Source organism: Nomascus leucogenys, chromosome 4, assembly GCF_006542625.1.
Source record: "Nomascus leucogenys isolate Asia chromosome 4, Asia_NLE_v1, whole genome shotgun sequence".
In the NCBI taxonomy this organism is placed as follows: domain Eukaryota; kingdom Metazoa; phylum Chordata; class Mammalia; order Primates; family Hylobatidae; genus Nomascus; species Nomascus leucogenys.
This window is the reverse complement of record NC_044384.1, coordinates 106,851,907-106,867,173: the sequence shown is the minus strand read 5'-3', so window position 1 is coordinate 106,867,173 and position 15,267 is coordinate 106,851,907. Positions and strand designations below refer to the sequence as shown.

General features: G+C 42.7%; 1 pseudogene; it reads right to left on the bottom strand.

Annotated features, from left to right (window-relative positions):
• Window positions 1–8,693: 8,693 nt before the first annotated feature.
• Window positions 8,694–11,489, bottom strand: LOC100606855 (annotated as a pseudogene).
• Window positions 11,490–15,267: the final 3,778 nt, after the last annotated feature.

Sequence of the window (15,267 nt, the reverse complement as noted above, 5' to 3'; positions counted from 1 at the left end):
GGCAAGAATTTTGTATACAGTGAAACTTAGCTTCATAAATGAAGGGAAGATACAATCTTTTTCAGACAAACAGATGCTGAGAGAATTCACCACTACCAAGCCAGCACTACAAAAACTGCTAAAAGGAGCTCTAAATCTTCAAACAAATCCTTGAAATACACCAAAATAGGGTCCCCTTAAAGCATAAATCTCACAGTACTTATAAAACAACAACATGATGAAAAAAAACCAAGTTATTCAGGCAACAAATAGCACAATGAATAGAATAGTACCTTGGATCTTAATACTAACATTGAATGTAAATGGCCTAAATGCTCCATTTAAAAGATACAGAATGGCAGAATGGAGAAGAATTCACCAACCAAGTATCTGCTGTCTTCAAGAGACTCACCTAACACATAAGGACTCACATAAACTTAAGGTAAAGGGATGGAAAAAGATATTCCATGCAAATGTACATCAAAAGCAAGCAGAAGTAGCTAGTCTTATATCAGACAAAACAAACTTCAAAGCAACAGCAATTTAAAAAGACAAATAGGGATATTCTATAATGATAAAAGGACTAGTCCAACAGGAAAATATCACAATCCTAAATATATATACACTGGAGCTCCGAAAGTTATAAAACAATGACTACTAGATCTAAAACATGAGACAGACAGCAACGCAATAATAGTGAGATTACTTCAATTCTCCACTGACAGCACTAGACAGGTTATCAAGACAGAAAGTCAACAAAGAAACAATGGACTTAAGCTATACCCTAGAACAAATGGACTTAACAGATATTGACAGATACCCAACAACTGCAGAATATACATTCTATTCATCAGCACATGGAACATTAAGATAGACCATATAATAGGCCCCCAAACAAGTCTCAACAAATATGGGAAAATCGAAACTATAGCAAGTACTCTCTCAGACCGCAGTAGAATAAAACTGGAAATCAACTCCAAAAGGAACCCACAAAACCATGCAAAGACATGGAAATTAAATAACCTGCTCCTGAATGATTGTTGGGTCAACAGTGAAATCAGGATGGAAATTAAAATATTCTTTGAACTGAACAATAACAGTGACACAACCTATCAAAATTTCTGGGATACAGCAAGGTGGTGTTAAGAGCAAAGTTCATCAAAAAGTCTGAAGGAGCACAAACAGACAATCTAAGGTCACACCTCAAGGAGCTAGAGAAACAAGAACAAACCTAACCCAAACCCAGCAGAAAAAAGAAATAACCGCCTTTCTTTCTTTCTTTGTTTCTCTTTCTTTCTTTCTTTCTTTCTTTCTTTCTTTCTTTCTTTCTTTCTTTCTTTCTTTCTTTCTCTCTCTTTCCTTCTTCCTTCCTTCCTTTCTCTCTCTTTCTTTCTTTTCTTTCTTTCTTTCCTTTCTTTTTTTTGAGACGGTCTCCCTCTGTTGCCCAGGCTGCAGTGTAGTGGCATGATCTTGGCTCACTGCAACCTCCCTGCCTCGGGCTCCCGTGATTCTCCTGCCTCGGCCTGCCGGGTGCCTGGGACTGCAGGCGCGCACCACCATGCCTGGCTGGTTTTTGTATTTTGTATTTTGGTGGAGACGGGGTTTCGCCCTGTTGGCCAGGCTGGTCTCCAACTCCTGACCTCGAGTGGTCTGTCTGCCTTGGCCTCCCGAAGTGCTGGAATTACAGACGGAGTCTCACTCACTCAATGCTCAATGTTGCCCAGGCTGGAGTGCGGTGGCATGACCTTGGCTCGCTGCAACCTGCCTTGGCCTCCCAAAGTGCTAAAATCACAGCCTCTGCCTGGCCACCACCCCATCTGGGAAGTGAGGAGCGTCTCTGCCCAGAGGCCACCCCGTCTAGGAAGTGAGGAGCATCTCTGCCTGGCCACCCATCGTCTGGGAAGTGAGGAGCGCCTCTGCCGGCCGCCCTGTCTGGGAAGTGAGGAGCCTCTGCCCGGCCCCCCGTCTGGGAGTGAGGAGCTCTCTGCCCGGCCTCCCCTCTGGGATGTGAGGAGCCCTCTGCCCGGCCTCCCCGTCTGGAAGTGAGGAGCGCCCCTGCCCGGCCTCCCCGTCTGGGATGTGAGGAGCGCCTCTGTCCAGCTGCCACCCCGTCTGGGAAGTGAGGAGCGCCTCTGCCCGGCTGCCCATCATCTGGGAATTGAGGAGCGCCTCTGCTCAGCCTCCCAGTCTGGGATGTGAGGAGCGCCTCTGCCTGGCCACCACCCCATCTGGGAAGTGAGGAGCGCCTCTGCCCCGCCACCCATCGTCTGGGAAGTGAGGAACACCTCTGCCTGGCGCCCCGTCTGGGAAGTGAGGAGCGCCTCTGCCCCGCCGCCCTGTGTGGGAAGTGAGGAGCGCCTCTGCCCCGCCGCCCAGTCTGGGATGTGAGGAGCGCCTCTGCCTGGCCGCTGTGCAACCTTCCAAGTGTGAAGTGACAGCCTTTCTGCAGGTGTACCCAACAGCTCCGAAGAGACAGCGACCATCGAGAACGGGCCATGACGACGATGGCAGTTTTGTCGAAAAGAAAAGGGGGAAATGTGGGGAAAAGAAAGAGAGATCAGATTGTTACTGTGTCTGTGTAGAAAGAAGTAGAAATAGGAGACTCCATTTTGTTCTGTACTAAGAAAAATTCTTCTGCCTTGGGATGCTATTAATCTATAACCTTACCCCCAACCCCATGCTCTCTGAAACATGTGCTCTGTCAACTCAGGGTTAAATGGATTAAGGGCTGTGCAAGATGTGCTTTGTTAAACAGATGCTTGAAGGCAGCATGCTCATTAAGAGTCATCACCACTCCCTAATCTCAAGTACCCAGGGACATAAACACTGCGGAAGGCTGCAGGGACCTCTGCCTAGGAAAGCCAGAGACCTTTGTTCATGTGTTTATCTGCTGACCTTCTCTCCACTATTATCCTATGACCCTGCCACATCCCCCTCTCCGAGAAACACCCAAGAATGATCAATAAATACTAAGGAAAAAATAAAAAATAACCAAGATCGGAACAGAACTAAATGAAATTGAAACAAAAAAATACAAAAGATAAATGAAACAAAAAGTTGGTTGTTTGAAAAGATAAATAAAATTGATAGACCATTAGTGACATTAACAAAGAAAATAAGGGAGAAGATCCAAATAAGCTCAATTAGAAACAAAACAGCAGATATTATGACTAATACCAAGGAGATGGATGAATTCCTGGAAATATGCAACCCTCCTAGATTAAACCAGGAAGAAATGGAAATATGCAACCCTCCTAGATTAAATAGGAAGAAATGGAAACTCTGAAAAGACAAATAACACGCAGCAAGATTGAAATGGTAATTAAAAAGTTACCAACAGAAAAAAGTCCAGGACCAGAAAGATGGACAGTTGAATTCTATCCAACATTCAAAGAATTGATACCAATTCTACTGACACTACTCCAAAAGATAGAGAAAGAAGGAATCCTCCCTAAGTCATTCTATGCAGCCAGTATCACCCTAATACAAAAACTAGGAAAGGATATAACAAAAAAAGAAAACTGTAGACCAATATCCCTGATGAACATAGATGCAAAAATTCTCAACAAAATACTAGCTAACCGAATCCAACAGCATAACAAAAAGATAACCCACCATTAACGAGTGGGTTTCATACAAGGGATGCAGGAATGGTTTAACATCGGCAAGTCAATAAATGTGATACACCACATAAACAGAATTAAAAACAAAAATCACACGATCATCTCAATAGATGCAGAAAAAGCATTTGACAAAATCCAGCATCCTTTTATGATTAAAAACCCTCAGCAAGGCCAGGCGTGGTGGCTCACACCTGTGATCCCAGCACTTTTGGAGGCCAAGATGGACGGATCACCTGAGGTCAGGAGTTTGAGACCAGCCTGGCCAACATGGTGAAACCCCATCTCTACTAAAAATACAAAAAAATTAGTCAGGCATGGTGGCACACACCTGTAATCCCAGCTACTCGGGAGGCTGAGGCAAGAGAACTGCTTGAACCTTGGAGGCGGAGGTTGCAGTGAGCCGGGACCAGGCCATTGCACTCCAGCCTGGGCAACAAGAACAAAACTCCATATCAAAAGAACAAAACAAAACAAAAAAACACTCAGCAAAATTGGCTTAAAAGGGACATACTTTAACATAATTAAAGCCATCTATGACAAACCCACAGCCAACATTATACTGAATGAGGAAAAGTTGAAAGTATTCCCCCGGAGAAATGGAACAAGACAAAGATGCCTACTTTCATCACTTCTTTTTAACATAGTATTGGAAGTTCTAGCCACAGCAACCAGACAAGAGAAAAAACTTAAATAAATAAAGGGCATCCAAATTGGTAAAAGGGAAGTCAAACTGTTGCTGTTTGCTGATGACATGGTTTTATACCTAGAAAACCCTAAAGACTCATCCAAAAAGCTCCTAGAACTGGTAAATGAATTCAGCAAACTTTCAGGATACAAAATTAATGTACAGAAATCAGTAGCCCTGCTATACACCAACAGCAACCAAGCTGAGAATCAGATCAAGAAATCAACTCCTTTTAGAATAGCTGCAATAAAATAATATAAAAATACTTAGGAATATACTTAACCAAGGAGCTGAAATATCTGCATAAGGAAAACTACAAAACACTGCTAAAAGAAATAATAGATGACACAAACAGATGGAAATGCATCCCATGCTCATGAATGGATAGAATCAATATTGTGAAAAATGACCATACTGCCAAAAGCAATCTACAAATTCAATGCAATTTTTATCAAAATACCACCATTAGTCTTCACAGAACTAGAAAAACAATTCTAAAGTTCATATGGAACAAAAAAACAGCCCGCATAGCCAAAGCAAGACTAAACAAAAAACAAAAGCAAAAACAAATCTGGAGGCATTGCATTACCTGACTTAAAACTATACTATAAGGCCGTAGTCACCAGAACAGAATGGTACTGGTATAAAAACAAGCATATAGACTAATGGAACAGAATAGAGAACTCAGAAATATAGCCTAATACTTACAGTCAACTTATCTTCAACAAAGCAAACAAAAACATAAAGTGGAAAAGGGACACCCTATTCAACAAATGGTGCTGGCATAATTGGCAAGCCATGTGCAGAAGAATGAAACTGGATCCTCATCTCTCACATTATACAAAAATCAACTCAAGATGGATCAAAGGCTTAAATCTAAGACCTGAAAACATAAAAATTCTAGAAGATACCAGCCTGGGTGAAATGGTGAAACCCTGTCTCTACTAAAAATACAAAAAATTAGCCAGGTGTAATGGTGTGCACCTGTAATCCCAGCTACTCAGGGGGTTGAGACAGGAGAACCTGGGAGGCGGAGGTTGCATTGAGCCGAGATGGCGCCACTGCACTCTAGCCTGGGCAATAAGAGCGAAATTCTGTCCTAAAAAAAAAAAAGAAGATAACATTGGAAAAACCCTTCTAGACATTGGCTTAGGCAAAGACTTCATAACCAAGAATGCAAAAGCAAACACAACAAACAAAAACAAAGATAAATAGACAGGACTTAATTAAACTAAAAGCTTCTGCACAGCAAAAGAACTCACCAACAGAGTAAACAGACAACCCACAGAGTGGGAGAAAATCATTGCAATCTCATCTGACAAAGGACTGATATCCAGAATCTACAAGGAACTCAAACAAATTAGCAAGAACAAAACAAACAATCCCATCCAAAAGTGAGCTAAGGACATGAATACATCATTATCAAAAGAAGATATACAAATACCCAACAAACATATGGATAAATGCTCAACATCATTAATTATCAGGGAAATGCAAATCAAAACCACAATGCAATACCACCTTACTCCTGAAAGAATGGTCATAATAAATAATACATGTTGGTGTGGATGTGTTGAAAGAGAACACTTTTACATTGTTAGTGGGAATGTAAACTAGTACAACCGCTATAGAAAACAGCGTGGAGATTTCTTAAAGAACTAAAAGTAAGTCTACCATTTCATCCAGGAATCCCACCTGGCCAACATGGTGATACTCTGTCTTTCCTAAAAATACCAGAATTAGGCAGGTGTGGTGATGTGCCCCTGTAATCCCCACTAATCGGGAGGCTGAGGCAGGAGAATCACTTGAACCTGGGAGGCAGACATTGCAAGGAGCCAAGATCACAACACTAGACTCCAGCCTGGATGACAGAGCCAGAGTCCATCTCAGAAAACAAAAAATAGAGAGAAAAAGGAAAGAAAGAAAAGAAAAGAAAAGAAGAGAAATTCACTCATATGGACTTTGTATTTCCTATAATCTGGTTGGATTGGAAAGACGAACTATTAGCAGTTTTAGCTCTCCTAAAGTCACAACTTTCATGTCTGTAGAATGTCCCTTTTTATATATTCCCTTTGGAGAGGTGATCAGGTGGGAAAGCATTACCTGTGTGTAACAAAAACCAACTTGGTGGATAGTCCAAAGGTTATTTTTTATTATTTAGCAATGTTCCCAGGGGAGGCAGTTGAGGGCTGCTATAGCAGCTCCGGAACCAGGCTCATTTTTTCCTCAAGTCCTGCCACCTTATAATATGGTTAGTATTTTCATGCTTGCCACTTCTTGATTATAAGATGGCTGCTGCATCAGCAGTCTCATAAGTGTGTTCCAGAAAGGGAGAAGGAGGAAGTGCAAAGGACAAAAAACATTTTCCAATTAAGTCTGTTCTTTCTAATTAGGAAAAAAGCAACTTTCCTGGAGGGCCCATCTATAAGCTATAAGCTCTCCATTTATATTTTTTCTTTCTTTCTTTCTTTCTTTCTTTCTTTCTTTCTTTCTTTCTTTCTTTCTTCTTTCTTTCTTTCTTTTTTTCTTTCTTTCTTCTTTCTTTCCTTTTCTTTCCTTCTTTTTCTTTCTTTTCTAACTTCCTTCCTTCCTTTCTTCTTTCTTTCTCTTTCTTTCTTTCTTTCCTTCTTTCTTTCTTTCCTTCTTTCTTTCTTTCCTTCTTTCTTTTTTCTTTTTCTTTTCTTTTTTTTTTTTTTTTTTTTGAGACGGAATCTTGCTCTGTTACCCAGCCTGGAGTGCAGTGGCGCATTCTCTGCTCACTGCAACCTCTGCCTCCCAGGTTCAAGTGATTCTCCTGCCTCAGCCTCCGGAGTAACTGGGACTACAGTTAGCCCAGCTAATTTTTATACTTTTAGTGGAGATGGGGTTTTGCCACGTCGGTCTGGCTGGTCTCCAACTCCTGACCTCAGGTGATCTGCCTGCCTCGGCCTCCCAAAGTGCTGGGATTACAGGCATAAGCCACCATGCCTGGCCCTCCATTTATATGTTCTAGGCTAGAGATGTATCACATGGCCAGCTTTAGCTGAGAAAGAACTTGAGAAATCTGGGCACAGTGCCACTCTGAACAAAACTCAGTTTGGCTAGTAAGGAGGATGAGGAGAACAGATATTTTATGGGCAACTTGCAGTAATTGCCATGATATCCTTGTTAAACTGGTGGCCAGTGGATCTAAAATTCATGGATATAGTTCTGACTCGCTTACAGATGGTGTGGGGAAAAAGGAGAAAATTTAGACAAGGACAAGTGAAATGATGAAAAGGAAAGAGGATTTTCTGCTGTAGCCTTCAAGGGACACTGGGCTTGGAATTCAAAGTTCTAGTTTTCTGAGCTGATTCTGTAATGCACAAACTGTATGACACTGGTTGAGTTAACTTCTGTAACCTTTGTCTGTAAGATGGCGATGGAATGTTAGAAAGGGAGAAATGGATATTGGATAAGCAAATGCGAACTTACTAATAGTTACATCTTTCATAGAAAAACAGCAAACCTCCCTATGGCATATTCTTCATATAATCTCTTTTTTTTTTTTTACACCAAACATACTTTATTAGCACAAAAAAGCAGTCATAACAAGGCACAGCAAGCAGAAACATACATTAGCAGTCAAAGGGTTAGTGTTGCATACAAATATAGCTTTTCTTTTTTGCAGCCTTGGCGATAGCCATAAGGATGTAAAATAACATTCTGTAGCAGCAGGTAAGGAAACTATGAAGCACTCACCAGTGGTACAGACCACATTAACAAAAAGGCACAAGAATGGATTCGGCTACTTTAGTGCAAAATGTCTAGGACAGAACTGCAAATTCAGTTCAGTTATTAAGAAGCAAACACTAGAACTTGTTATAACTTCCAAAAGAGCTCACTCACGTAGTAGCACATATTATTCTAAGTAACAAAAACGTGCTAAGTTATTTACAGATACAATGGCTGTACGGTACCTTTTAAATCTGCAATTTAGGTTTCTGATTTTCCATAAAGAATTAACTGCACTGGGCCGGGCGCAGTGGCTCACGCCTGTAATCCCGACACTTTGGGAGGCCGAGGTGGGTGGATCACGAGGTCAGGAAATCGAGACCATACTGGCTAACACGATGAAACCCCGTCTCTACTAAAAATACAAAAAATTAGCTGGGCGCAGTGGCAGGCACCTGTAGTCCCAGCTACTCGGGAAGCTAAGGCAGGAGAATGGCGTGAACCCGGGAGACGGAGCTTGCAGTGAGCCGAGATCGCGCCACTGCACTCCAGCCTGGGCGACAGAGAGAGACTCAGTCTCAGAAAAAAAAAAAGAATTAACTGCACTGAAATTCTATAAATTATATTTAAGCAATTCAGCTATGAGAGTTTACAAAAAAGAGATAAATACTGCCATCCAAATTATTAATTACAGTTCAACAATAACCTCAACATCAGCAACCATTGTAGTTACCATTATCTGATTTATTTGGGCATCTTCTAGTCTCATGTACTTCATAGTTCACAAAATCATCCTGGAAATAGGAAAGATCCAACTTTTATGAAACAATTAGACTGCACATCAACTGAAAAAAAATCACACGCAAGACTACATTGCAGCAGGTATTTCAAATGCCTATTTTAAGTTAAAGCACTCATTAAAAAAAAAACCTAAGGCCTTTCAATAAAATTCTACTACTAGCTTTGTAAGTCTGAAATTTTAAGAATGATTATTTAGAAAATCTGGTTTACTTAACAGTACCTTTTGCAGAAGAGAAAAGGCGTCTGATTATAAACTACATCAACACTTCAGTGAACTGCCCTATGCCCTTGTGGCCAGAAAATTGCATTTTTTAATAAAATGAAGGCAGTCTTTTATTTATTTATTTTTTTGACTTCCAAAGCTTGATTTATAGTAAATACAAACATCATTACGTTTGGAAGATTATAGAAAAACTCTTAGAAAAAATAATTCCAAAATTAGTCACACTGTTGAAATACTCATCCAATATTAATAATTTGTTCTTCAGTAAGAAATAGAATTCTTCATAACAAATGCCCCAGTGTTGCCTCACTCAAATACTACAGCCATTAAAAACCAAATTGTTGGTGAAATCCGCAAAATGTGTTTGTAGTCTTACTGAACACCTGTAGCTTTATCCTCTGTTGTTCCAATAGGCACCATGTTTATCTGAATAAATAACAGCAGGTCGCATCTGACAGATACTAACACTAAGCTTACATACTGTGTGAAAAAGCCTAACACTGCTACGTGTGTTTGCTGTAGGTGTACTGTCTGATGCACATGAAAGCGGACCTAGTTAACACCCTTTGGGGACAGGACTGGTTCTCGTTCTAACCAGTGAACTCTAACTTTGTGTTTATAATTATACTTTTTTTTAATTTTTTTGAGACGGAGTCTCACTCTGTCGCCCAGGCTGGAGTGCAGTGGCGCGATCTTGGCTCACTACAAGCTCTGCCTCCCGGGTTCACACCATTCTCCTGCTTCAGCCTCCCAAGTAGCTGGGACTACAGGCCCCCGCCACCACGCCCGGCTAAATTTTTTTTTTTTGTATTTTTAGTAGGGTTTCACTGTGTTAGCCAGGACGGTCTCGATCTCCTTCCCTCGTGATCCGCCCGCCTCAGCCTCCCAAAGTGCTGGGATTACAGGTGTGAGCCACCATGCCCGGTCTATAATGATACTTTTTTAAAAAGTCTTGTAACATTGAGGGTAGAGGGAACCCATCAATTCCATCATATGTAGTGCATCTGCAGATTACTGCGCGACAGATATACCGCAGGCTAAAAGGAAAAGTCCTATTTAGTGATATAGCAAGCGATGGTTCAAAAAAACATGCACTAACTGAGATCTTTATAATGTTCTAAAAGTCCAGTTACAGTGGAGGAATGAAATACACACGGGTCATGGCATCGAAACTAAAGTTGTGATTCCACTGCTCAACTCGGGCATGCAGGGATCTATTGTAGAGGTGGAAACTCATAGAGTTTCCCGTAGTCCTCTTGCGCAGAGTCCCTGAGCAAAAACCTGCCTTCAGGTTTCCCTTCAAGAAGGGCTTCTGCTCCATAACGGTCCACCACTCCCCAGTAACAGGGATTCCCTGTAATTTGAAGTAAATCAGGCACGAGACCTATATGTAATCAATCTGTGTGTGGACTTTCCAAGCTCCTTGCCTGCTAACATGGGTATGGCTGTCTCCAGATATCTGACGCTGCTTCTACCTCCGTGACTGCAAACACAGGGTGGTTGTATCCTCTTCCGACTCACAATTAACTTGTGGAATTGCAGAACTGTCCCCACTTATTTCAGTCATTCCGGGAGCTAACTTTGCTCCCAGTTTATATAATGGATTAACCTGTGCAGTAGCTTCAAATGTATGTACTTGTGCACTGGGAGGGGGATCAACCCCTTCTTCAATGCTAAGCCGCCTTGTCTCTCTAAGCCTATCTTCTTCGTCTTCTGTAGAAACCAAAGATGGATCAAATGTATCAAAAAATGTTGAATGTGGGCTCACAGGAGCTGTATGCTATTTAATCAAATGCCATTTTTAGGCTAAATCTGAGCCAGCAGGAAAAGGGCATTTCTCAAGCATTAATTCAGAAAGATGGGTTTTTCTTTTATTGGAAGAGAGAGGCTTTGACTGCTTGCTGTAAGTTCTCATGGGAAAACACTAGCCCACAGTATCCTGCAACCTCTTTCTCAGACAGCGACTTCCTACAGTTCTGCTGGACACACTGTCCATGTCGTGTACAGAACTTACACCATAGCGCCTCTCTCTCCTTTGAAGTCCACTTCGAGTTCTACCAAACTTTTGATCAGTATCCAATGAATTCTAGGTCTTAGTAGAACAGGAATGTTTTTTCCTCGCACCCCATGGAGCATGTCGAGAGTACGAATCTCTTCGTGCAAGTCTTGTTCCTGGGGTAACACAAGAATCATTATTCTTTTCGATGCTTATTTCAACAATTTGAGGAATTTCGGTGGCACAATTTTGATTTCTCTTTGAAGAATTATTTGAAGGGCTTAATCCCAGTTGTAAGGCAACATCTTCTCTTAAGGGACTGCTTTGTTGCTGAGGAGTTGAGTCTCCTATGCTGATGTTTTTCTCTTTGACAGACAGACATTTGTCGGAGTTCATGTTAACATTTTCACTACAGCTTCCTCCCTCATGACTGAAGAGATTCTGACACCTGTATTTGAAATTATTCCACATTTTTCCCACTTTATCCATTGATTATAAAATCATCGAGGGCGCACGGGGCGGCCTCATCCAGGACACCTAAGGCCAGGCAGGACGGGCCTGGACGGCACAGTCACCGACAGGGCAAGTCCACCCACCCTCCGGTGTGTCCCGTCCCCTCCGACTGCCCAGTGAGCGCAGCCTCGCTTCCTCCGGACGGAGCCTGGGGACCCCAGCTCCACCGGATGCCCCCACCAGGCCCCTACCACCTTCCCTGCTGCCTCCCCCTCTGCACCCGTTTCCCCTCCCCTCTCCTCTTAACCCGCCCCCCCCCCGCCCAGAATGGAAAATACCTTCATATAATCTCTTTTTTGGGGGGGTCAGGTAAATATGATTTAGAAGGAGTTTCTATTTCTCACAGGGAAGCAACATTCATCTCTGGAATGTACACTTTAGGTAATCTGGGGGAAGAAAGACAGTTTTCCAGCAGTTTTAGCTCTCAAACAAGCAATATACATCTATGTGGAGTAACTATTTCCTGTAACTTGTTGGAAGTTGATGGTGACCTAGTCATTCATCAAATATTGATTGAATGCCTAGTATGTCAGCCATGCTCTAGGTGCTAGGGATATAGTATGAACAAAACAGAAAAGGCCCCTGCCTTCATACAGCTTACATTCTACCAAGGGAGATAACAATTAGATAGAGTGAGCCAAAGAAATGGGAATATGCCAGCTAGGTGGTACATCCTTTCAGATGTGCAGAGAGCTTGCTTTCAGGATTTAATCTATGGCATCCTCATTTTTCAATTTATCAAAAATGCGAATAATCTAAATTTCACCTGTTTCTGATTAATGAATTCAACAAGTATTTATTGAATGCCTTCTCTACCAATCATTATGCTAAACATTGAGATATAATGATAAATAATAGCTCCATATAGCTGAGTAGAGTTGTATAAAAATGAACTGATTGGGTCTTTCACAGTTGTCCTTGGGTGGGATGCTACTTGTGTGTACCTTCCTAACAATACCTACGAAAGAAGTACAAGTGTATGCATTTAAGGGGGCACTGAATAGAAGGTTAGCTAGAGCTAGAATAACTAATAGTGATATGCGAGTGTAGGACCCATAAGGGCAACAGTCTAGGTGGTCAAGTGAGAATTGGCACTGGGATTTGAAGAACTAGGATAAATTAGATAGCTGAGGTTAGGGAGAGCAGGTAGAAGGAAGGGAGACTATTCCAAAGGGAAAATCCTGGGAAAAAGATCTAGAGTCAGGAACAGGCAAGGGATTTCAGGAGGCCAATGGGAATTCAGTAACTTTAGAGCAGAATGTATATGATAGCCAAATAAGAGATGTTGATATTGAGGTCAGTTTGTGTGGGCCTAGATTGGGAGTTTGTCCTTTATTCTAACATAACAGGGGATCACTCAAGGTTCTTAATAGAGACTATTTTAAGCAGATAGAATATACTAGTTTCTTGTTGAGATGGCCCATTCCGGCTCCTACCCAGCATCCTTTCCATCCCCAACGTCTCCCTCTACAGTTTTCCTGAGGGTTGGGGTAGCCACTGTGTTTCAGGCCAAGATAGTTGTTAATGGGATATCAGGAACGCGACTGGGCTTAATGGGAAACAAGGCTGGAGTTACAGGCTGGGCTTGGCGGGAAACAAAGCTGGAGTTACAGGCTGGGCTTGGAGGGAAACAAAGCTGGAGTTACAGGCTGCGCTTGGAGGGAACGCCTTCTTTTAGGGTCCCATAGAGATGTTCCTCCTGCTTCCTAGAGAATCAGACAAAGGATGCGCGAGTCCGCTGCTGACGCACTACCGGCCGCGCCACCACTCTTCCGGTTTCAGAAGTTAAGGCCGGAGTCCTGGCTCTGGTCCACCTCTGGGAGCGCCTGCGCCGCTCTGCGGAGAGTCCCTGGATCTCACAGTGAGCGAGTTGGGACCCAGGGAAGGGAAAAGAGCGGACCCCGGCGAGCCACGGCTGGGGCGACGGGCTGGAGGGTCATCTGGGAAGTCAGCCCCGGCCGCGGTCCTCCCCAAGTTGCTGCCTACGCGTGCTGCCCGGACCTAGGGCACTCCTAGCGGCTCGGCCCGCCCAGCCTGCAGCCTCAGCACTGCAGACCCCAAGGCCCAGCACGGTGCCCGGCACAGAGGAGATGCCTAGGAAAATGGCGGAGTGAATGAATGACATTGAGTGAGTGAATGATGGATAGATGATCAAGACAGACCTAGGACCCATGTCAGGAAACGAGGTCCTGGGGATCAGAATTCTCGATTCCGATACCAGTTTCTTCCCCTGGCTGATCCTGTAGCTCCGAAACTTGTTTAGAGCCTGTTTTTATAGGAGACGGCAAATAGTGTAAAGCGCACTCGTTGGGAGTCTTGAGACCTGAGTTACAATTCTGGAGGGTACAGAAATCTCTAAAGTACTGGCTAAAAGTCTGTTCCTTGCTTCTTCAGAAAGCTCAGTTGACAGCTTGTATGTGATAGCATGTATGCAAACTTTAATGCCTCCCAATGAAGGGTTACTATCCATTACATGCCAAACATTACCCCGAATTTAGTGGCTAGGCTACAAAAGAGTGACGTCGGAGACTGCCGAATGTAAAGATGCTTCCAGTCTTATGTAGGACGATAAGTGCATAAGCAGATTTTGGTGGTAATATTTTAAATATTTAGCACTTACTGTATACCAGGCACTATTTGAAGCATTTGTGCTAATTGATTTAATCTTCACAACAGCGTATTGTGTGTAGGGTTTTGTTTTTTGGTTTTTGGTTTTTTTTTTTTTTTGAGAGGGGGTTTCACTCTTGTTGCCCAGGCTGGAGTGCAACGGCATGATCTCGGCTCACCACAACCTCTGCCTCCTGGGTTCAAGCGATTCTCCTGCCTCAGCCTCCCGAGTAGCTGGGATTACAGGCATGCGCCACCACACCTGGCTAATTTTGTATTTTTAGTAGAGACGGGGTTTCACCGTGTTGGTCAGGCTGGTCGCGAACTCCCAACCTCAGGTGATCCGCCCGCCTTGGCCTCCCAAAGTGCTGGGATTATAGGTGTGAAACACCGTGCCAGGCCTATGTGTAGTTTTTAAGTGAGGGAACTGAGGTACAGAGAGAATAGAAAACTTGTGCCAGATCACATTGCTAAGTGACCCAAGGCTGCATAAGAGATAAAGTGTACTGCCACAGCTTGGGTGAGTGCACTGTTTGGTGCCAAAATGCAGACCAAGAAGGGCTGCAGAGAGGAGTACATTTCAATGTGGTCTCATTGGAGGGATTGTTAAAAATTCTTGAAAAACTTCATCTAGCTTGCCTAGATTCCTTTAGCTAATTATTGAGGGGTAAGGAGGTGGCATCTGGGAAAAAGCTTACAAGGCAGAGGGAGGAAGCCAGCTCTCTAGCAGGTTAGCAGGATAGGGCTATTAAGAACCTGTTTCCTTTTACCTTTCATAATACTCAGCTTTCCCCAGATCTGCAGAGGCATCTTTTTAGCATCTTAAAATCACTAACAGCCAGATTATTCCACAATAGGCATTTGTAGAAGCACCTGTATATTATTTTCTGGGCAACTTATAGACCTAGGAGTCAGCAAATATGGACTAAATGTGGTCTGCCACTTTTTTTGGTAAAACTGTTTTATTAAAACACAGACAAGCTCATTCAGTACATATTGTCTATTTCTGTTTTCAGACTACAAAGGCAAAGTTGAATAGTTGAGACAGAGACTGTATTTCCCATTTAACCCATTAAACCTAAAAAAATTTGCTTTCTGGCCTGTTACAGAAAATGTTTGCTGACCCTTGACATTGACAAACTGCTGA